This window comes from Pelophylax lessonae (assembly GCF_965119305.1).
Source record: "Pelophylax lessonae genome assembly, chromosome: 13".
NCBI lineage: Eukaryota > Metazoa > Chordata > Amphibia > Anura > Ranidae > Pelophylax > Pelophylax lessonae.
In genome coordinates, this window is record NC_138780.1 from 95,209,830 (window position 1) to 95,233,118 (window position 23,289).

Here is a 23,289-nt window from a genome sequence, read left to right on the forward strand (position 1 = left end):
TATAGCATTCTGAAAAAAAAATGTAAAATCTAATTTTTTTAACATTCTAGGCCAATTTGTTTTCTGCTACATATTTTTGGTAAAAAAAAAATCGCAATAAGCGGATTTTGATTGGATTGCGGAAAAGTTATTGCGTTTACTAACTACGGGAAAGATTTATGTCATGTTTATTGTTGTTTTTGTTTTTTACTAGTAATGGCAGTGATCTGTGATTTTTAGCGGGACTGCGACATTGCGGCGGACAGATCGGACCCCTAACTGAAATGTTTGACACTTTTGGGGGGACCAGTGACATTACTACAGCAATCAGTGCTAAAAATATGCACTGTTACTGTAATAATGACACTGGCAGGGAAGGGGTTAACACTGTGGGTGATCAAGGGGTTAAATGTGAGCCATGGGGAGTGATTCTAACTGTGGGGGGTGTGGCTTGTGAAATGACCATAGAGACCTGTGTTTCTATATAGAAGGATCAATGGAGCTTACAACAGCCGGCCGTCCTTCTCTCTCAGCGGGATTGGCAGCAATCGGAGCCACCTGCCCCGTGAATCGGCTTCCCCACTGCCGAGTGGGGGCGGGAGCACGCCGCCGGCAGCGCATGCTCTCCCCTAGCTGCCGGCGCGCGACCGACGTAGACCTACGTCAGTTTGCCAAGGAGGGCCTCACAGCCACAGTAAAAAGGTAGCGGGCGGTTGGCAACCAGTTAAAGTATAACTAAAGGCAAAACTTTTTTTTTCTACTCCTCTACAGGGATTCAGCCTTGCTCTACCACTGAGCGCAGGGGCTTCAAGAGAGCTATACAGATGAGAGGGGAAGGGGACACCCGCCTAGCCAATCAGATCAGCCCATACAAACACTAGCGATCAATGAGGTGACAGATGTCACACAAAATCACCCTCACATCCACTTTTTTGTTTTTTAGTTTTGGATAGATTGAAGGGGGATTAGGTGGCTTGTTGGTTTTTATTGCTGTCTGTGCCCCATTATTATTATTATTATTATTATTATTATTATACAGGATTTATATAGCGCCAACAGTTTGCGCAGCGCTTTACAATGTAAGGGAAGACAATACAGTTACAATACAATTCAAAACAGGAGGAACTAGAGGGCCCTGCTCGTTAGAGCTTACAATCTAGAAGGGAGGGTCAAGTGAAACAAAAGGCAATAACCGTGGGGGGAGATTCACCCACTCCTGTTTACCCTTATCATTGAAAGTGAAAGTAAAAGAAATATCCCACATTTTGGGTTGTCCCCAGAAGAGTAATAGAGGGGAAATCTTCAAGTGGGGACACTAGTTCTGGGGATCCCCAAGGAATTCCCTTAATTTGTAGGGATTCCCTCTCACTTCCTGTTTGGCAATGGGACAGGAAGTGAAAGGAAATCTCAGCAATGGGAAACAGATGGCGGGAAAAAATTTGACAGGGGTTATAACCCTCCCTTACTCTATCCAAAATGAAAAAAAAATTGCCATTAAGTTCTACTTTAAACCTGAACTCCAGGCTGATTACACAGAATAAATACATCTATAGGATCTGTTTTACCTGCCAAAGGATTTGTATTTCTTTGTATTTGGATTTGTATTTCTGTCCATCCAGTCCTGACATTTAGAAAACGTTACCCCGCAGCAATGTCTTGTCTAGCAGGGAAGGGGACCTGATCTTTCTCTGCTACAGTTTTACAATTTGACTTTCACTTACAGGTCCTTCCCCTCCCCGACTTGTAGCTGAACTATGAAAAGAGAAGCAGCACACTGAAGAGCTCTCTGTCACACCATCAGTGTCATGCGTTGTCTTCCTATCACCATGACTTCTTACAATGATGCACACCTGACTGGCTCTTTATACTGCTTCTACATCCCACTTTTTAGCCTCTCCTGTAGAGACTGAATAGGCAGGGGGGTCCCATGGGGCTGGCCAGACTGGCGCCCGCCAGGGGCGCAGGCCGAGGGGGGGCGCAAACAATTTGGCAGTGTTAGCAGTTATTTTTGCGCCCTTCGCTCAGCCTGCGCCCAGAGCCCTATGTCCACTCCAGGCAGAACAGCGGAAGTGCGGACTCTCCGGATCTCCGTCTCCACCCACACATACGGGTGGTCAGCAGTCACATGACCGTGACATCATTAATCAGCTCCAGCTCGGCAGCAAGCTGGGAATGAGGACTGCACTGAGCTGTCAGAGGAGCCTGTACCACCGCTCAGCACCTTCAACCTCCTCTCCACCCCTAGCCTGAAGGACAGGCTGACCGGGGGACCCCCCTCCTTCTCTATCACCCCCCCTCCCTTTCTGTCACCCCTCCCCTCCCTCTGTCACCCCCCTCTCTCTGTCACCCCCTCCCTCTCTGTCACCTCCCTATCTCTCTGTCACCCTCCTCTCTCTCTCTGTCACCCCCCCTCTCTCTCTCTCTCTTTCACTCTCTCTCCATCACCCCAGCTCTCTCTCTCTCTGTCACCCCCTCTTTCACTCTGTCACCCCCTCCCTCTTTCACTCTCTGTCACCCTCTCCCTCTCTCTCTCTGTCACCCCCCTCTTTCTCTCAGGGAGGGGGGGCGCCGATACAGCTCCTCGCCAAGGGCGCTGGAGACCCTAGGTACGCCTCTGTGAATAGGGGACCATAAGAGGCTCTTTTGAATCTTCTTGTCACTACGGTCAAAAATGAACATCCATTTGACCCCAATAAAGATTAGAAAATCAAATTGACATTCCTAAAACAAACATTTTTTAACAAAATTCTTCTGGGATATGCCCAGTTCTTTTCCTGTATTCAGCCACCCTCCTCCATCGTTATCAGAGGTCTACGAACCAGGAATGCCTAGGAACCAGGGAGATCCTTCACTTGGCTTCATAATGGCCATGGTGGGTTAGCAGACCCAAAAGCTGCCATTACTAGAGTCACTTAGAGCTATTTAGCAGGATAAAGATGGTTTGAATCGTGCTTGGTTCAGCAGGGACCAGACGAGATTTGAACCATCTATGGGCAGGCTGATTGTACTCAAGTCAATCCATCGTTCAACTTGGGTACAATCAGCATGTTGAATTTCTGGCATGTGATTATTGGCAACCGCTGTAGCCCACAAACCCAGGTGACACCTTGGATTTCAGTGCTAGCTGCAGCAGAGGCAGGAGCTGTGAGGGGGGCCTGGTAAAGTATAGCTGGGGATTATTGAATTATGACAAAGAGAAATTATTAAAACTGCATTAAGCATATTTCCTGGACCTTAATGTTTGATAGTCAAATGCATTTTTGTGGGTTTTATGATGTGTCTGAGGAGCAGGATATTGGACTGATTGTAATCACGTGTAGCTGCTTGGTTCCTGTGTACACAAAGCACAGTTAACTTCTGGTTGCTGTTTAGGTTTATTGGGAAAAATGAATATATTTCAACATCTGGAAGCACCAAATTCTGTTTTTAATTCTAGAAGGTATTGTACAAACTAATAGGGAACGAAGGAGGAGGCTGATATAGATCCTTGTCACATCAGAGGTAATCTCAAGAAGCAATTATTAAGACATACAGCTAAAGTTGTAATTCAAAGCCAGGTGTCCCAGTTTTTAACCACTTAAGCCCCGGAAGATTTTACCCCCTTCCTGACCAGGGCCTATTTTGCGATTCGGCACTGCGTGACTTTAAAGGACATTTGCGCAGTCGTGCGACACTGTACCTAAACGAATTTGACATCCTTTTTTTCCCACAAACAGAGCTTTCTTTTGGTGGTATTTGATCACCTGTGCGATTTTTTTGATCATGTGCTATAAACAAAAAAAGAGCGTCAATTTTGCAAAAATAAAAATATTTTTCACATTTTTTATATGAAATTCCCCCCAAAAAAATGTAAAAATCAAAATGTTTTAACATTTTAGGCCAATTTGTTTTATGCTACATATGTTTGGTAAAAAAAATCGCAAAAAGCGTATTTTGATTGGTTTGCGCAAAAGTTATCGCGTTTACTAACAAAGGGAAAGATGTTTGTCATTTTTGTTGTTTGTTTTTTTTTTAACGAGTAATGGCAGCGATCTGCGATTTTTTTTTTTTGTGGGACTGCGACATTGCGGCGGACAGATCGGACCCTTGACTGACATTTTTGACACTTTTGGGGTTACCAGTTACATTACTACAGTAATCAGTGCTATACATATGCACTGTTACTGTAAAAATGACACTGGCAGGGAAGGAGTTAACTTTATTTGTGAAGGAGGGGTTAAGTGTGTCCCTAGGGGCGTGCTTCTAACTGTGATTGGATGTGGCTTGAGGTGTAAGAACAGAGATCAATGGTCCTACATAGCAGAACCGTATGATCTCCATTCTTACACAGGGGAGAATTACAGGTGGCTGTGTTTACATTAGCCGCCTGCCTTTCTCCCGATGTAACGGACAATCGCGACATCCGGCGGACATCGGGTGGGGGGGTCCGAGAGCGAGCGGGAGCGCGCCTCCCGCAGCGCGCGCTCGCTCCCTAGAGCCTCACAGGCTAGCGACGTAGACCTACATCGCTTTGCCTATGAGGGGCTGACTGCCGACGTAAATCGTCGTTAGGCAGTCGGCAAGTGGTTAAGAAGTTAGTAGGGCATGAGAGTAATGAGAGTACATTTATTTTGGAAAGAGGACTTCACCACGCCAGGCCACTGATCATTTGATGGCGCTTCTTAAGGCCACACAATATAATCACTTTCTTAGTAAATAACAGCTCTTGAATAAGTGTTTGAGCATGGCTAGATAAAACAAGAACACTGATGTTACTTAGTGCCGGTTCAAAAATATACGATTGTTGCACATATGTTAAAAGTTTGGTCAATAACTCCAATGTGCGAATGGAGCGGGTCGGGTGAAACCAGAAGTGTTTTTATTGAAAATTTTCTGCAATGGCATAAAGCATGACCTTCAGTCTGATAGACAGGATAGCAACTGCTATTCTGTTCATACATAATAATACACATCTATATATATATATATATATATATATATATATATATATATATATATAATAAAAATCTCATATACAGGAACAACGTCCACTCCTCATAGAAAATAATAAAAAATGTAACATGTGCTGTAGTGTTATTACTCATTCTGCACCACTGTGGTCTAATAATAGAATCTAATATAATATAAGAACATAACACTATGATAATCATATTCCCAGTACACTGGCCCCATGGCCGTCAGTGTGATGCACTAATGTTTGTGCAGTGTGTTTTTTAACCACATAGTAGCGACAGCAGCCTTAACTGATTACAGGGATGTAAATTAAATCAATCTTGTCCTGTTTATAGCCCTAAATATGCTCCCTCTTACCTGCAATGACATAAAGCATGATCTTCAGTCTGATGGACAGGATAGCAACTGCTATTCTGTTTCCACCAGAAACAAAGGTTGGTCGTTTGGTACCTTCTGCTATATTAGCAGTGTTCCATTAAAATGTCATTCAGGCTATTAACTCAATGCTGCCCTCTACTAGTGCTTTAATAGAACTGCCATGAGTTTAACTTTCTCTATGAACAGAACTATAATCCTGGACTGCTGAAGCTGGAAATGTAAAACTTATTAGTTTTTTTTTTTTTATGGGGTACCTGATTTTTGGCATTCCTTACATGATGTGGGAAACCTGTGAATCCACAGCGGGTTCCCGCATCACACTCGACTCACAGGCAGTTCACACTGCCATATGCAAATCACTGGGGTGTCAAAAAAAGTTAATGACACCCTCAGATAAGTTTGCATATTGCAGTGCGAACTGTCAATTCGGACATGAAATGGATCGCATAGGTGTGAACACCCATGCAATCTGATTCTGGTGCGGACCAAAAAACCTGTGTGATTTTGGTCCATATGCAATGCAAATTCAGCCATACAATCTGTGTGGCTGAATTCGCAAGGCACAGACATCTCAGTGCACTGCAAATCACATGCAATGTCTGACATTGCATATGTGTGAACCGGCACTGAAAGTGTTTATTGCCCCAACAATTCATATTCCTGATATGTGCCTGCTGTACCATATACGTGTATGGAAATGTATCCTGTTCTCTTTGTATTGCTTCCTTTTTGTGAAATCCCTGGTGTTCCTGCCAGTCCCTCTGCTTTCCTATTAAAAACTGACCACACTAGGCATGAGAACACAGCATGGTCAGTTCTCTAGCTGTACTGGGAACTCAGCCTACTCTCCTCCAATGACCAGACTTGTCCTGAAAGCCTCTGCCTCCCCGCACAGCCTTTCACTGAGAAGCTCAGTGAGCTGTTGCTTCTCCTCCCTCCAGCACTTATGAGGATGGGAACAGAGGGAATGTGATCACTTATAAAAAAAGGCAGGGGGGAAGATATTTATAATGTTTTTTTTATATCCATACACAAATGTTTTGCCTTTCATTTCTATTTTAAACTGAATGAGTTGTTTTACAAGGTGACCGTTTACAATCACTTTAAAGAGGTTGTAAACCCGATTTATTTTTATTTTTTTTCACCTTGAAAGAGAAACACATAATGAGCTAGTATGCATCGAACAAGCCCCCGCCGTGCCGCCCGCTTACCTCTATGACGGGCGACATGTTCAGTCGCCCGTCTTCCGGGATCGCGGCATCCGGCCATCTGATTGGCTGGAGCCGCGGTGATGTCACTCCCGCGCACGGGCGCAGGAGCCGACGGTCACGGCACGGGGCTCTGAAGAAACGGCACCAGCGGCCGTTCCTTCAGAGCGCATGCACCAGTGACGTCACTGGCTGCATGTAAGGTAAATATCTCCTAAACGGTACATGTTTAGGAGATATTTACAGTACCTATAGGTAAGCTTACCTATAGGTACAACTTGCAGAGGAGGGTTTACCTCCTCTTTAAGATGCAAAGCTTGAGAGACATAGGGTTAAACAAACAATTACACAGTGTATTTTAGCATATATGAGTGCCACGATTTATTTTCTTCCAATATTCTGGAAACTCTCTGGAAAGAAGACAAGGTATTAATGTGCTACGACCTTTCCATAGGTATACCACCAAATGTAAAAGTGTGAGTGTTCTGTAGGCAGCATGTAACAGGCTCCTGTTATCTAAACTCCACCTGACATGTGCTGCACTCAGTAGAGATGGATCTGTCCCCTAGGGATGATTTTATGGATAACTAAACCCTTTAAGCAGCGATCCTGCTGTGTGTTGGTCTGATTTGTTGTGTGTAATGTAAAGTATCACAGATCATGCCTTATTGGGATATCTTGTACTTGGCTTGACAAATTGGCACACCCTTTGGCACACTGTGGGGTCACTGGTTCTAGGAATTAGTGAACCCTATTAGCAAAAGGTGAGTGGGCTCCATGAGGATAGGGCATTGTGGCCTAGCAAACACAAGAGGAATTTTGACCGCACTCTGACATGAAAGGCAAATAGTGGACTTTATTGAGTAAAATCGTATCCAAATATGGCAAACATCATGAACAAGACAGACAAACAAAAGGAAGCAGTTACATTTCTCTTGTGTTTGGATTTGCTCAGACCGCGGACTGGACATGCACCCGACCCTTGAGGGTTTAATCATTCACACCTGAGCCGCTACTTTTCCATCGTTGTCTAGCATTGTGGCCTACCAATTAGCCATCTAAACAAACCCAAAAATGTAAAAGTAATGTTGCAGCTTCTGGTTGTCACTTGTGTGCTAAGAAACACACCACTCTTCTTGTTGGTATAAGACCAATGGTGAGATATCCCAGCAGTTGGGCAACACGCCCATGATGAAAATGGTACCACTGGTCACAACCATTAAGAGGGGACTTTCTTCTGGACATTACACTTTTCAAGCTTTTCCGTGCATCACAGCAGATCGTTATATCTGCTGTAGATCCGCTGTAGATCTAAAGGGGGACATGCAAGGAAAATAAAAAACAGCATTTTTGCTTGCACATGATTGGATGATAGAAATCAGCAGAGCTTCATCTCATTTCAGATCTTCCCCTCAGATCTACAGCGACTGCTCTTCCAAGCAGGCCCGGCGCTACCTGTAAGGCGACCTAGGCAGTCACCTAGGGCGCAAATTATGACACTTTGATATGACACTCAAAATTAAGCTCAGGCACATCCTCAGAGACTGGATTGTATCGAGGCACAGATCTGGGGAAGGGTACAGAAACATTTCTGTAGCATTGAAGGTCCCAATAAGCACAGTGGACTCCATCATCTGTAAATGGAAGAAGTTTGAAACCACCAGGACTCTTCCTAGAGCGGGCAGGCAGGCTAAACTGAGCGATCAGGGAACAAGGGCCTAAGTCAGAGAGGTGACCAAGAACCTGATGGTCACTCTGACAGAGCTCCAGAGAAGAGAACCTTACAGAAGAACAACCATCTCTGCAGCACTCCACCAATCAGGCCTGTATGGTAGAGTGGCCAGACGGAAGCCAATCACATGACAGCCCACCTGGAGTTTGCCAAAAGGCACCTGAAGGACTCTCAGACCATGAGAAACAAAATGTTCTGGTCTGATGAAACAAAGATTGAACTATTTGCCTGAATGGCAAGCATCATGTCTGGAGGAAAACAGGCACTGCTCATCACCTGGCCAATATCCCTACAGTGAAGCATGGTGGTGGCAGCATCATGCTGTGGGGATGTTTTTTACTGGCAGGAACTGGGATACTAGTCAGGATCTAGGAAAAGATGAATGCAGCAATGTACAGACATCCTTGATGAGATCCTGCTCCAGAGCAATCTGGACCTCAGACTGGGGCAAAGGTTCATCTTCCAACAGGACAACGACCCGAAGAACACAGCCAAGATAACAAAGGAGTGGCTATGGGACAACTCTGTGAATGTCCTTGAGTGGCCCATCTAGAGTCCAAACTTGAACCCGATTGAACAGCTCTGGAGAGATCTGAAAATGGCTGTGCACCAACCTGATAGATCTTGAGAGAAACTGCACAAAAATAGGTGTGCCAAACTTGTAGCATAATACTCAAAAAGACTTGAGGCTGTAATTGGTGCCAAATGTGCTTCAACAAAGTATTGAGCGAAAGGCTGTGAATACTTATGTACATTACATGTGATTTTTTTTTTTCATTTATTATTTTTAATAAATTTGCAAATATTTCAAACAAACTTTCTTCATGTTGTCATTATGGGGTATTATTTGTAGAGTTTTGAGGAAAATAATGTATTTAATCCATTTTGGAATAAGGCTGTGACATAGCAAAATGAAGAAAAAGCTGTGAATACTTTCCGGATGCACTGTATTTGGCTCATATATCATATCAATATCATGCCAGTATTGTGATCTCATACAACAGACACTCGTACTGTGATCTCATACAGTATCGTGATTTCATTCATCACACCTATTCTGCTTATACATCAGCACTGTGATCTCATACAATACTCTAATATTGTAATCTTGGATTTTACACCAGTAGTGTGATCTCATACATTACACCAGTACCGTAATCTTATATATCAGGTGTCTAATCTCTGGCCATTTAACACTTTTTGTGCAGCCTTTGGTGCACATACAGACCTATGTGCTTACTTGGGTCAGTGCAGGAAAAATATTTAGACTGGCTTTTATTAGTTAATTTTTTTTCCCTTCACATTTAAGTTGATCTGTGTTGTGCAAAATATTTCATTTTTCTTATTGTAAGGCTAGGTTCACATGTATGCGGGTGTGGGACTGAGTGTAAATCGCATGCTTTCCTGCACTCGCAGCTACCAACAGCTTCTGTTAGTAGCTGCAGGGGGGTGCCATTAATTCTTAATGGCACCCCCATGCACTGAAAAACCACAGAGCTTTTTCCCATGCTGGTAATTGGTAACCACATAGCAGTAAGCACTTCCCTGCAACTGCAATTTTGGAAAAGGTGCAGAATTTTTTCCCTGCTTTTCCTGTAGGTAAAGCAGCCCAAGCAAATACGGCCATAGGGGAACCACAATAGTGTGAACCTAACCTAATGCATTCTGCTGAGAGAAATATTAAATGTGACACATCATTTTTAAGAGGGGCCTGTAGGGAGCACAAATTTGAAAGCATTGCTTGGTAAACGGATTTCAATCTTTAGCATGAAATGTGTCTCCAGTCTATGACATCTAATGTGTCTCCAGTCTACGACACGTAATGTGTCTCCAGTCTACGACATGTAACGTGTCTCCAGTCTACGACATGTAACGTGTCTCCAGTCTACGACATGTAACGTGTCTCCAGTCAGGGGAGGACTGGGCCAGGGGGCAGGGGGACAACTGCCCCCTGGGCCGCTCTGATGTCCTGTAAAAAGGCTGCACCACTTATGCCACAGACATGCCTAAAGAATCCCTGGTGAAGAGAAGTAAAAAGTCTCTGCCACACCACTGACCTACTGAGTGCGAGATGAGGACAAGGACAGAGTGCAGGCCTTCCTCCCCAGCATGGATGGTGTAAACTGTGTCTAAGCAGAGGCCAGTTCCATGCCCCACTTGAGATTCTCCTCCCCTGGCCAGTCCCAACCGAGCTGTCCAAGCTCCCCCCAACCACCCCCTGCTGACTAGGTTGGGAACCAGGATTCAGCTGGTGAATAGAGAGTACCTGGAGCAGGGCTTCAGCCTGGAATGGGGGTCAGGAGGAGGACAGGAAGAGGGAGAGTGGGCAGGGGGACCAAGTCACTGCACCATAGGCCTCTGGTTTGTACTTGCCCCCTGGGCTGAAAGTTGCCAGTCTGCCCCTGTCTCCAGTCTACGACATGTAACGTGTCTCCAGTCTGTCCTCTGAAGCAAGATCCCAGTTTCCAACAATGCCAGTGTCCTGTTTGGAGTTTCCTATTTGCTGTAGCACATTTGCAGTCTCTGACTATGTCTTGTAGCAGGTCCAAAGTCTTTGTTCCATCTCTTGTTGCATTTGTGCAGTCTATGACAGCTTTCTGTAGTATTAGAATGTCACATGTGTCTTTTTGGAGGTGCCATGGGGTCTCACTTAAGACCACTATATAAAGAAAGCTGACTACCACTGTTGTGCAATAAATGAAGTCACTGTGCTGAAGTGACATCTGGAGTCTCAGCAGGGCCAGGACAAGGGGTGGGCAGAAGGGTAAGTTGCCCTGGGTGCAATGGTTTATTTCAGGGATGGGGGGGCGCCTTGACCCTAAACCTAAGGGAAAGGGGGGCGCAGTTTGGCATCCTTGCCCTGGGCGCTGGATGACCTTGTCCCGGCACTGAGTCTTAGTGCTGGTGTAATATGTCAGTGAATGTGTTGGGGTAATGTGAAATATCAGTGCTGGTGTAATGTGCAGCATGTTAGTGCTGGTTTAATATTGTTGTTGGGGTAACACATGAAGTCACAGTGTTGGTGTATTGTACAGCAAGTCTGTGGTGTAATATGTGAAGTCATGGTGTTGGGGCAACATATGAAGTTATGAAGTGTAATTTATAGCATGTCAGTAGTAGGGTAATATCAGGGGCAGACTGGCAACTTTCAGCCCAGGGGACAAGTACAAACCAGAGGCCCATGGTGCAGTGAATCAGCCCCCCTCCCACTCTCCCTCTTCCCGTCGTCCTCCTGACCCCCATTCCAAGCTGAAGCCCTGCTCCATGTACTCTCTACTCACCAGCTGAATCTGGATTGGGGGTGCTGGGACAGCATGGTTGGGGCTGGCCAGGGGAGGAGAGACTCCAGTGGGGCATGGAACCGGCCTCTGCTCAGACACAGTTTACACCATCCATGCTGGGGAGGGAGGTCTGCACTCTGTCCTTGTCTTCATCCCACACTCATTGGCAGAGACTTTTTACTTCCATCCACCAGGAATCCTTTAGGCATGCCTGTGGCAAAAGCGGTGCAGCCTTTTTACAGGACATCAGAGCGGCCCAGGGGGCAATTACCCCCCTGCCCCCTGGCCCAGTCCTCCCCTGGGTAATATGTACATTTACAGGGAAGGTATAATGTGCAAAGTCACAGTGTTGGTGTAATAAAGAGGTCACAGTGCTGATGAATCATGTGAGGTCACACTGGTGATGTCATATGTTAGATAACATATATTTTATCACAGCGGTGTGTAAGATCTCAGTGTTGCACAGTTCCATTTATACAGAACTCAGAAGCTTTCTTCCTTACATCACTTGGAAAGATCACCTATATGTGGAAATCATCAGGGCTTCCCAACTTTTTCATTTTACAACTGAATGACATAAAGCCTGAAAGTGATCTTACCATTACAAGAAACAAAGAATCAAAGATACCTGGAGCAGAAGACTCCAATACACTGTACAACATCATCATCATAAAGTTTTGCAAAGCATTCTCAAATGGTTACAAATACTGAACAAAACAAAAGATCTCGATACTTCAGACTACAATTTAAAAAAAAAAAAAAACCACCAGTGTAATGCTGGGCATAGACGCTTCAAATCTTGGTGGGTTGAATCCCACCTGCAAAAACTTAGTGTTCACCCTCCTGGTGTGTGTGTGGGGGGGTTTGGGGGGTCGGTGGTGAGCCATCCCCGCAGGGAGAACACAGTGTTCCATGTTAGACATTTGTTGGCTTGTGTAACCATTATTCTTCCATATGTTAGTCCGTCTGATTATTCCTTGTCATCCTCTTTTTTTCTAGATTTTATGAAAGTGAAGTAAAGGGAAACTATCCATTAGCTGGAATGGAAACGCCAATCTGGTAAATTATGCCAACTGACTTGGGAACTCCTTCTGCCATATCAACAACCTAGAAAAACATCATGTCATGAGAGAAATGTGGAGGTAACCAATGACTATATCCTGAAAATTCTGAATACTGCTCTGTAAGGCAAGACTTTAACTTTCCTATAATGTAATATTGTAATATACACTGCTCAAAAAAAATTAAGGAAAATTAAAGGAACACTCTTTAATCAGAGTATAGCATTAAGTTATTTAAACTCCCAGGATATTGATCTGGTCAGTTAAGTAGCAGAGGGGGTTGTTAATCAGTTTCAGCTGCTTTGATGTTAATTAAATTAACAACAGTTGCACTAGATGGGCAACAATGAGTCGACCTCCAAAACAGGAGGGGTATTACAGGTGGAGGCCAATGACTTTTTACCCCACTCATCTTTTCTGGCTGTTTTTCACTAGTTTTGCATTTGGCTAGGGTCAGTGTCTTTACTGGTAGCATGAGGCGATACCTGGACCCTATAGATGTTGCACAGGTAGAACGACTCCTCCAGGATGGCACATCAATACGTGCCTTATGCCCCATACACACGTGCAGATTATCTGCAGACTTTTGTCTGCAGACTTACCAAAACCATATAATATGAGGTCAAACCTAAACACTTTCAATTTGTATGCAATCCGGCAGGCCCTGGCACTACATAGAAAAGGTAAGTCTGCAGACAAATGTCTGTAGATAATCTGCACGTGTGTATGGGGCATTAGCCAGAAGGTTTGCTGTGTCTCCCAGCACAATCTCAAGAGCAGGGAGGAGATTCCAGGAGACAGGCAGTTACTCTAGGAGAGCTGGACAGGGCCGTAGAAGGTCCTTAACCCATCAGCAGGACCGGTATCTGCTCCTTTGTGCAAGGAGGAACAGAATGAGCACTGCCAGAGCTCTACAAAACGACCTCCATCAGGCCATTGGTGTGAATGTCTCCAACCAAACAATCAGAAAAAGACTTTATGAGGGGGGCCTGAGGGTCCGAAATCCTTTAGTGGGCCCTGTGCTCACTGCCTGGCACCGTGGAGCTCGATTGTCATTTGCCAGAATTGGCAGTACTGCCACTGACGCCCTGTGCTTTTCACAGATGAGAGCAGATTCACCCTGAGCACATGTGACAGACGTGAAAGGGTCTGGAGAAGTCGTGGAGAACGTTATGCTGCCTGTAACATCATTCAGCATGACCAGTTATGTGGTGGGACAGGGATGGACTTGGGAGGCATATCCGTGGAGGGATACACAGACCTCTACAGGCTAGACATGGGCACCCTGACTGCTGTTAGGTATCGGGATGAAATTCTTGGACCCATTGTCAGACCCTACACTGGTGCAGTGGGTCCTGGGTTCCTCCTGGTGCAAGACAATGCCCCGCTTCATGTGGTGAGAGTATGCAGCCAGTTCCTGGGGGATGAAGGAATTGATAATATTGAATGTCCCCCACGTTCGCCTAAACCAAAATCCAATAGAACACCTCTGGGACACTATGTTTTGGTCCATCTGATGCCACGAGGTTGCACCTCAGTCTGTTCAGGAGCTCTGTGATGCCCTGGTCCAGATCTAGGAGGAAATGCCCCAGGGCCCCATCTGTCGTCCCATTAGGAGAATGCCCCAGTGTTGTCAGGAATGCATACAAGCACGTGGGGCCATACAAACTACCTCAAGCTGCATTTCTGCATTGAGGTGCTTTGTGCACTGGTCCAAATCATTTAGTGGAGGGCGATTATGGTGTGGGGATGCTTTTCAGGGGGTTGGGCTTGGCCCCTTAGTTCCAGTGAAGGAAACTCTTAAGGTGTCAGCATACCAAGACATTTTGAGCAATTTCATGCTCCCAACTTTGTGGGAACGGTTTGGGGATGGCCCCTTCCTGTTCCAACATAAAAGCGGGGTCCATAAAGACATGGATGAGCGAGTTTGGGGTGGAGGAACTTGACTTGCTTGCACAGAGTCGTAACCTCAACTTGATAGAAAACCTTTGAGATGAATTAGAGCGGAGACTGCGAGCCAGGCCTTCGCAACCAACATCAGTGCCTGACCTCACAAATGTGCTTCTGGAAGAATGGTCAAACATTCCTATAGACACACTCCTGGACAGCCTTCCCAGAAGAGTTGAAAAGCTGTTTTAGCTGAAAAGGGTGGGCCAACTCAATATTCATCCCTGCGGACTAAGACTGGGATTCCATTAAAGTTTACGTGTATGTAAAGGCAGGCGTCCAAATACTTTTGACAATATAGTATATACAGTGCTTTAAGTGGGCCGGTATGCACTGGTACTTAGTACCGCCACTTCCAAATATGGCTCTTGAGCATACCGCCACCTCTCCGTGCACCTTAGCGTACCAGTACACTCATTTTGGACATCTGCGCCCTCAATTGCCCCCCCAAGAAAATTTCCCACTCCATAGCCAGACCAGTCACCACCAGTGAGTCCCCCTGCTCCGGAGTCCCAGCCCAGGCCAGGGGGGGTGCTCTGTGGGGACCCTGATCTGGGGTGGGGGGGCGACAAAATTTATAGTATATAATAGATTACCGGCACCTCTTTTGGGCCACTTAAAGCACTGAGTATATATATATATATATATATACCTATGCTGACAGCACATATGGTTATTTGACATAACAGTTGTGTTAATAATGATGTTTGTTACATAAGTAGAAATGACATTTTAAAATAAATATTAATGCATGAAAATTCTATTACCTCCTCATTCATTTTTTATAACTATATCATTACCTACATACCAACACCATGTTATTAAGTACCAATGTTAGTGAATTATTAACAAAAAACATGTGATTGTTCTAAAATACCTAATTCGGTGTCTGGAATTACTAAAAAGAAAACCTGAACTTGTCAGCACTGGTGTTTCATCCAATCTGTGGCCCCTCACTTCCGCCCGTAGCAGGCCTGAAATATGCGCACACTTATAAATAAACAACTTGCATGTTTCTGGCCTGGAGCAGAACACAAAGTCTGGCAGCAATTAATGTCCCCAAGGTCACTAAACTATATCCTGCCGCCTCTCCAGTCAGGACGGAGGGGTAATCTAAACTATGTAGGTGGGAGGTCCAGAATAACCCTTCCTGCTCTTGGGGCCAGAAGGTTTTATCATGAAGAATTTTCTAGCAGGCAATATAGAAGAACTCAGCTGTGCCTGGGATGATAGGCTGGGATTTGTAGTTCACCAGTATGAGATGACGAGACACTAGCTGGCCGCTCCTTACAGACACAAGTTGACGTTGATTCTTGTAGTATCAGAGGGGCTGCTAAGGGTTACTAAGCTGTGGAGGTGTAGAACACATCTGGAAACTAGAGAAGGGAGACCCCTGGGGATGGATCCTATTCTTCCCATTCATCTCTTGAAGGAAAGGTTTCCATACTCTGGCACGGGTTGGGGAGGGTGCAGCATGAAAAGATCAATAAACCAAAAAAAAAAAAGCCTGTCCTTTCAAACATAGGGGAACGCCCTGAAGACAAGCGGACTACCAGGACCACAATTCCCTAGCAGGCCAGCTTCACCATCCTGCATTACTAGGCCTGGGATTTTACTGGAACCATAAATCAGCAAGTGCAGCATTACTGTATCATATAACAGAATAAAATAAACCAACGTCAATAATACAGCAGACTCTACACAATAAACAATATAGGAAATATAGATTGATTCTACGAGAATGCTTTATAAATCAATAGGCGTAATGATCACAAAAGCCAGGCTGCTACATGACAATGTATATCCTCTATTATGTTCATGAAAACATATATTTTTTGTAATATTTGAAAGCAATATGGTATAACATAAATACATAAGACCAATCATTTTACAATCATCTCTGCATTTGTACAATTTTACTAATATTTGTTTTTATGCTGCTGTGAATACGTCTAACATTGCAGTCGATAGTAACCATTTATGTCTTTCAACACACACATTGATAGGCTAAAGCTATATATTTCCCAAGCCTGTGCATGCAATGAATATGTTGTTTTTATTTAAATGTGTCTTTTATTTTGACTGAGGCCTTTGTCTAGTAGTCTGCATAGCATGGCCTTATGTTTCTGCACCATCCCTCCCCTCCTCTCCTCTCCTCCCCAGGCTATAAGGGTGGGTACCACTTCTCCCAGAGCTCCATCACACACACTCCAAGTGTCCGCTGTCCCCAGCAGCATCCTCAGAAAGGCCAAGCAAGAGTCTGGGGGAACACTCACCTTCCCTTGGACTGCGCACGCTGTGTCTGAGGCTCTGGGCGGAGAGCGGCTGGTACCGTGACCTGCTGGATGATGCTGTGACATCAACTCAGATGATGCTGCTCATTAGGGTTGCAGTTGCCGTAGTAACTGGGGATGTGATGGAGGGAGGGTGGGAGGATGGTTATTACTGAAATGATGGGATGTACCTTGAGACAGATGGTTAACCCTTTATCAGAGAGGGTGGGGATTTAACAGTCAATAAATGATATTGTAATCTGTGGCCTAAAATGAGCAGTAGGTGTAACACATCATAGGTATAGTAGTAATACATCATGGGTATACCATATAACAGCTGTCAGATCAGGACCCATATTTATTAGAATAGGGCTCTATGTTTAAATGCATGCTGCTGTCACGTAAATGAGATTCCGTTGTTTTGTTTTTTTTATTCATTGGAAATAGAGATCTTTTTAACCACTTAAGCCCCGGAAGATTTTACCCCCTTCCTGACCAGGGCCTATTTTGCAATTCGGCACTGCGTGACTTTAATGGACAATTGCGCGGTCGTGCGACGCTGTACCTAAACGAATTTGATCATGCGCTATAAACAAAAAAAGAGCGTAAATTTTGCAAAAATAACAATATTTTTCACATTTTTATATGAAATTCCCCAAAAAAATGTAAAAATCAAAATTTATTAACATTTTAGGCCAATTTGTTTTATGCTACCTATGTTTGGCAAAAAAAAATCACAAAAAGCGTATTTTGGTTTGCGCAAAAGTTATTGCGTTTACTAACTAAGGGAAAGATTTTTGTCATTTTTGTTGTTTTTTTTTTTTTTTAACAAGTAATGGCGGCGATCTGCGATTTTTTTTTTTTTTTTGCGGGACTGCAACATTGTGGCGGACAGATCGGACCCTTGACTGAAGGAGTTAACTTTATTGGAGAGGGAGGGGTTAAGTGTGTCCCTAGGGGCGTGTTTCTAACTGTGATTGGCTGTGGCTACTGGTGTAAGAACAGAGATCAACGGTCCTACATAGTAGAACCGTGTGATCTCCATTCTTACACAGGGAAGAATGACAGGCGGCTTGTTTACATTAGCAGCCTGTCTTTCTTCCGGTGTAACGGCCGATCGCGAGTGCCCGGCGGACATCGGGTCCGCCGGGCACACGCGCGGGGGGTCCGTATCCGCGCGCTTCCGGCGGCGCACGCTCGCTCCCTAGAGCCTCACAGGCTAGCGACGTAAATAGTCGTGCGGCGGTCGGCAAGCGGATAACTAAACACTGCATTTTTTTTTTTTTTTAACATTCAGACAAATAAATATTTGTTTGGATATAAAAAGATACTATTTGACTTACTTTTTTTACTATGTAAGGCTGGTTGTATCTGATATTATGTAACAGTGAACAGTGAAGGACCACCCTAGCCTGGGAAGGGCGGTGTTTAGTACACTCAAACTGCTGGTGGCTAATCCATTATATGGGACACTATTGTCTATGGGAAGTTCACATATAAGTAGATAGATTAAGCTAGCCATACACTCATAGATATTTCAGGCTTAATAAAAAAAAAAAAAATAGTGAACAGACTCAATCATCTATGCTATACACTATTAGCAAAAGTATTGGGACACCTGCCTTCACACACATGAACTTTAATGGCATCCCAGTCTTAGTCTGTAGGATTCAATATTGAGTTGGCCCACCCTTTGCAGCTATAACAGCTTCAACTCTTCTGGGAAGGCTGTCCACAAGGTTTAGGAGTGTGTCTATGGGAATGTTTGAGCATTCTTCCAGAAGCACATTTGTGAGGTCAGACACTGATGTGGACAAAAAGGCTTGGCTCGCAGTCTCTGCTCTAACTCAAAGGTGTTCGACCGGGCTGTGCGACTCAGTGTTGTGCGTCTGACCGGGCTGTGCGACTCAGTGTTGTGCGTCTGACCAGGCTGTGCGACTCAGTGTTGTGCGTCTGACCGGGCTGTGCGACTCAGTGTTGTGCGTCTGACCGGGCTGTGCGACTGAGTGTTGTGCGTCTGACCGGGCTGTGCGACTGAGTGTTGTGCGTCTGACCGGGCTGTGCGACTTAGTGTTGTGCGTCTGACCGGGCTGTGCGACTTAGTGTTGTGCGTTTGACCGGGCTGTGCGACTCAGTGTTGTGCGTCTGACCGGGCTGTGCGACTTAGTGTTGTGCGTCTGACCGGGCTGTGCGACTTAGTGTTGTACATCTGACCGGGCTGTGCGACTTAGTGTTGTGCGTCTGACCGGGCTGTGCGACTCAGCGTTGTGCGTCTGACTGGGCTGTGAGATTGTGAGTGTTGTGTGACTGACCGGTGTCAAGTGAGTGGAGCGGAATACCAGAGGGTGAGAAGGTAGCGTTAGGAAGCCAGGAAATAGCCACATAGGATAGACTTAAATCGCTGAATCCCCATTAGATTAGATAGTAGGTACAATGCCCGGAGGGTGTGGAGATGCGATTCGAGGGCGAATACAAATGCGCAAAATGTAAGCACGTTGCTTCCCTGGAAGCTCAGGTCCTGAATCTAGGGAAGCAGCTGGCAACACTGAGACGAATGTCCATACCGGAGGAGAGCCAGGATCGTACCAGTCAGGTGCAGGCAGGGGTCTGCACAGAGGTGGGCGGAGTATTGGAGGAGCAGGCATCAGAGCAGTTTAGAGGGGTGACAGTTAGGAGGGGTAGAAGGGGACAAGGCAAGGAGGCTGATCCTGGGCTGGAGCACCCCAATAGATACGCCCCGTTGTGTGATGTTGGGGAAACCAGTCAGGGACCAGCATTGCTGGAGCAGAGGGACGCCCCTAGCTGCCAGGGGAAGAACTCCTCCAGTGAGGCCGGGAGAAAGGGAAAGGAAAGACAGGTGCTGGTGGTAGGGGACTCAATTATTAGAAGGACAGACAGTGTAATCTGTGACAAGGACCGCGTGCGCCGAACAGTCTGTTGTTTGCCGGGCGCTCGGGTTCAGCACATCGCGGATTGGGTGAACAGATTATTGGGTGGGGCTGGGGAAGACCCAGCTGTCATGGTACACGTGGGTACCAATGACATAGGCAGAGGAAGACGGAGAGTCCTAAACGATTTCAGGGACTTGGGCGCTAAGTTGAGGACTAGGACCTCCAAGGTAGTATTTTCCGAAATACTACCTGTACCTCGAGCCACACCAGAGAGGCAGCGGGAGATTAGGGAAGTTAACGAGTGGCTGAGGAGCTGGTGTAGTAAGGAGGGTTTCGGGTTCCTGGAGAACTGGGCCGACTTCTCAGTCGGTCACCGGCTCTTTGGTAGGGACGGATTGCACCTAAATGGGGTGGGTGCAGCCGTACTGGGTGAGAGGATGGCTAAAAAGTTAGAGGGGCTTTTAAACTAGGGAATGGGGGGGAGGGTACAGATGTAGAATTAGCCAGTGGAAAGCAAGTTTCAGAGGGCAGAAATGGGGGCATTAGCTTTAGGGTGTTCGGAGCTCCTATACCCAGGGTGGGTATGGGGAAAAATCAAGAGAGCAGCCTAAAAACATCAAATGAGGATAAATGTAACCGATCAAAATTACGAGGCTTGTATACCAATGCCAGAAGCCTGGCCAACAAGATGGGAGAGCTGGAACTGCTGATGTTTGAGGAGGACTTAGATTTTGTGGGGATAACTGAGACTTGGTTTAACAGCTCTCATGACTGGATGGCGACCATTCAGGGGTATTCCCTTTATCGCAGAGATAGAGAGGGTAAAAAAGGGGGAGGGGTATGTTTGTATATTAAGAACAGTATACAGGTAAATATGAGGGATGATATTAATAATGGAGCTATGGACGAGGTAAAATCCCTATGGGTAGAGCTTCAAAGGAAAGGCACGGTGGGGAAGGTAATATTGGGCGTATGCTATAGGCCCCCCAACCAGAGGGAGGAGGGTGAGGCGGACCTCATGTTACAGATAGGATTGGCAGCAAGGATGGGAAATGTCATTATAATGGGGGACTTTAATTATCCTGATATAGACTGGGCAGAAGGAACCGCGCATTCAGCCAAGGCTCGGCAGTTCCTAAATGTTTTGCAGGACAATTTCATGGGTCAGATGGTGAATGCACCGACAAGAAACAATGCGGTACTTGACCTACTGATTACCAACAATACAGACCTGCTCACGGATATAGAAATACGGGACAACTTAGGGAACAGTGACCATAGGTCAATTGGTTTCAGTATTAATTACAGTAATAGGAAACACAAGGGTAATATAAGGACACTGAATTTCAAAAGCCAATTTCCCTAAACTGCGCTCGCTGCTAGAAAATATCAAATGGGATAGAACCCTGGGAACAATGAACACGGAGGAAAAATGGGAGTGCTTCAAGAGCATACTTAACAAGGGGGTGGGCCAGTGCATTCCACAGGGAAATAAATTTAAAAGAGCAAAACTAAACCCTGGGTGGCTAAACTCCAACATAAAAATGTATATTAGAGCTAAAGAAAAGGCCTTCAAAAAATACAAGACTGAGGGGTCATTGGCAGCATTTAAGCATTACAAAGAGTGTAATAAGAAATGTAAAGATGAAATCAGGGCGGCTAAAATAGAACACGATAGACATATAGCAGAGGAGAGTAAAAAGAACCCCAAGAAGTTCTTTAAGTATATAAACAGTAAGAAAGCGAGGTCAGAGCACATTGGCCCCATAAAAGATGATAAAGGAAAAATGGCCACAGAGGACAGAGAAAAGGCGGAAGTGTTAAATAATTTCTTTTCTTCAGTCTTCACAAAGGAATCGGGGGGGGCTACACGAACCCCGCTTGTAAGGCCGAACTAAATAATACACCTCAGGAAGTGCCGCCATGGCTAACAGAGGATAGACTTAGAGCTAAACTAGAGAAACTTAACATAAATAAATCCCCGGGACCGGATGGCTTGCACCCAAGGGTTCTTAATGAGCTCAGCCAGGTGATTGCCAGACCATTATTCTTGATCTTTAAGGATAGTTTACAGATGGGTATGGTGCCAGCTGATTGGAAAAAAGCCAACGTGGTACCAATATTTAAAAAGGGGCCGAGATATATCCCGGGTAACTATAGGCCGGTCAGCCTAACATCAGTAGTCTGCAAAATTTTGGAGGGGATGATAAGGGACCACATACAAGACTTTAGTAATGAAAACGGTATTATAAGTAGTAATCAGCATGGATTCATGAAAAATCGTTCGTGCCAAACCAATCTATTAACCTTTTACGATGAAGTGAGCTGCCACCTAGATAAAGGTAAGCCTGTGGATGTGGTGTATCTGGACTTTGCAAAGGCCTTTGACACCGTTCCCCACAAACGCTTACTGTACAAACTAAGGAAGGTAGGTATGAACCATAAGGTGAGTACCTGGATAGAGAACTGGCTCCAGGGGAGAGTACAGAGGGTAGTGATTAATGGGGAGTACTCGGATTGGGCGGGTGTGGAAAGTGGGGTCCCCCAGGGTTCTGTCCTGGGACCAATCCTGTTTAATTTATTCATAAATGATCTAGAGGAGGGGATATCTAGTACAATCTCAGTATTTGCAGATGATACTAAATTAGGCATGCCAATATCTTCTATGCAGGATGTGGAAATCTTGCAAGCAGACCTGAACAAAATAACGGGGTGGGCAACTACATGGCAGATGAGATTTAATGTAGAAAAATGTAAAGTAATGCACTTGGGGGCCAGAAACCAGAAAGCAAGCTACTCACTAGGGGGGGAACCTCTGGGTGAGTCTAGGATGGAAAGGGACCTGGGGGTACTGGTAGACAACAGGCTTGGCAGTGGCATGCAATGCCAAGCTGCCGCAAGCAAAGCCAACAGAATACTGGGTTGTATAAAAAAGGGGATTCACTCCAGAAATAAAGAGATTATTCTTCCACTCTACAAGACTCTGGTCCGGCCACATCTGGAGTATGCTGTCCAGTTCTGGGCACCGGTCCTCAGGAAGGATGTGCTGCAACTGGAGAAAGTCCAGAGAAGGGCAACAAAAATAATTAGGGGAATGGAGGACATCAGCTATGAGGAAAGACTACAAGCACTGAACCTATTCTCTCTGGAGAAGAGACGATTGAGGGGGGATATGATATTAATGTTCAAATACTGTACTGGCGACCCTAGCATAAGGAACAAACTATTCAGAGAAAGGAGATACAATAAGACACGTGGCCACTCACTAAAACTTGAGGAAAGGCGGTTTAACCTTAAAGTGCGTAAGGGGTTCTTCACTGTAAGAGCGGTAAGGATGTGGAATTCTCTTCCACAAGCAGTCGTATCAGCGGGGAGCATTGATAGTTTCAAAAAACTATTGGATGGACACCTTAAAGATCACAACATACAGGGGTATACAATGTACGGTTAAAAGCAAACACACACACACATCATAGGTTGAACTGGATGGACTTATGTCTTTTTTCAACCTCATTAACTATGTAACTATGTAACTATGTATCGGGTTGAGGTCAGGACTCTGTGCAGGCCAGTCAAGTTCCTCCAC

The 23,289-nt window shown here is 45.2% G+C and overlaps 1 protein-coding gene across 1 annotated transcript in view; it reads right to left on the reverse strand.

Moving 5' to 3' along the window:
- Nucleotides 1–16,937, reverse strand: part of AKAP6 (A-kinase anchoring protein 6) — a 374,968-nt gene extending 358,031 nt beyond the window's left edge. Inside the window, exon 1 of the mRNA XM_082275684.1 lies at nt 16,816–16,937. The gene's annotated coding sequence lies outside the window, so the exon portion shown is untranslated. The remainder of the gene's footprint in view (nt 1–16,815) is intronic.
- Between the last annotated feature and the right edge of the window lie 6,352 nt (nt 16,938–23,289).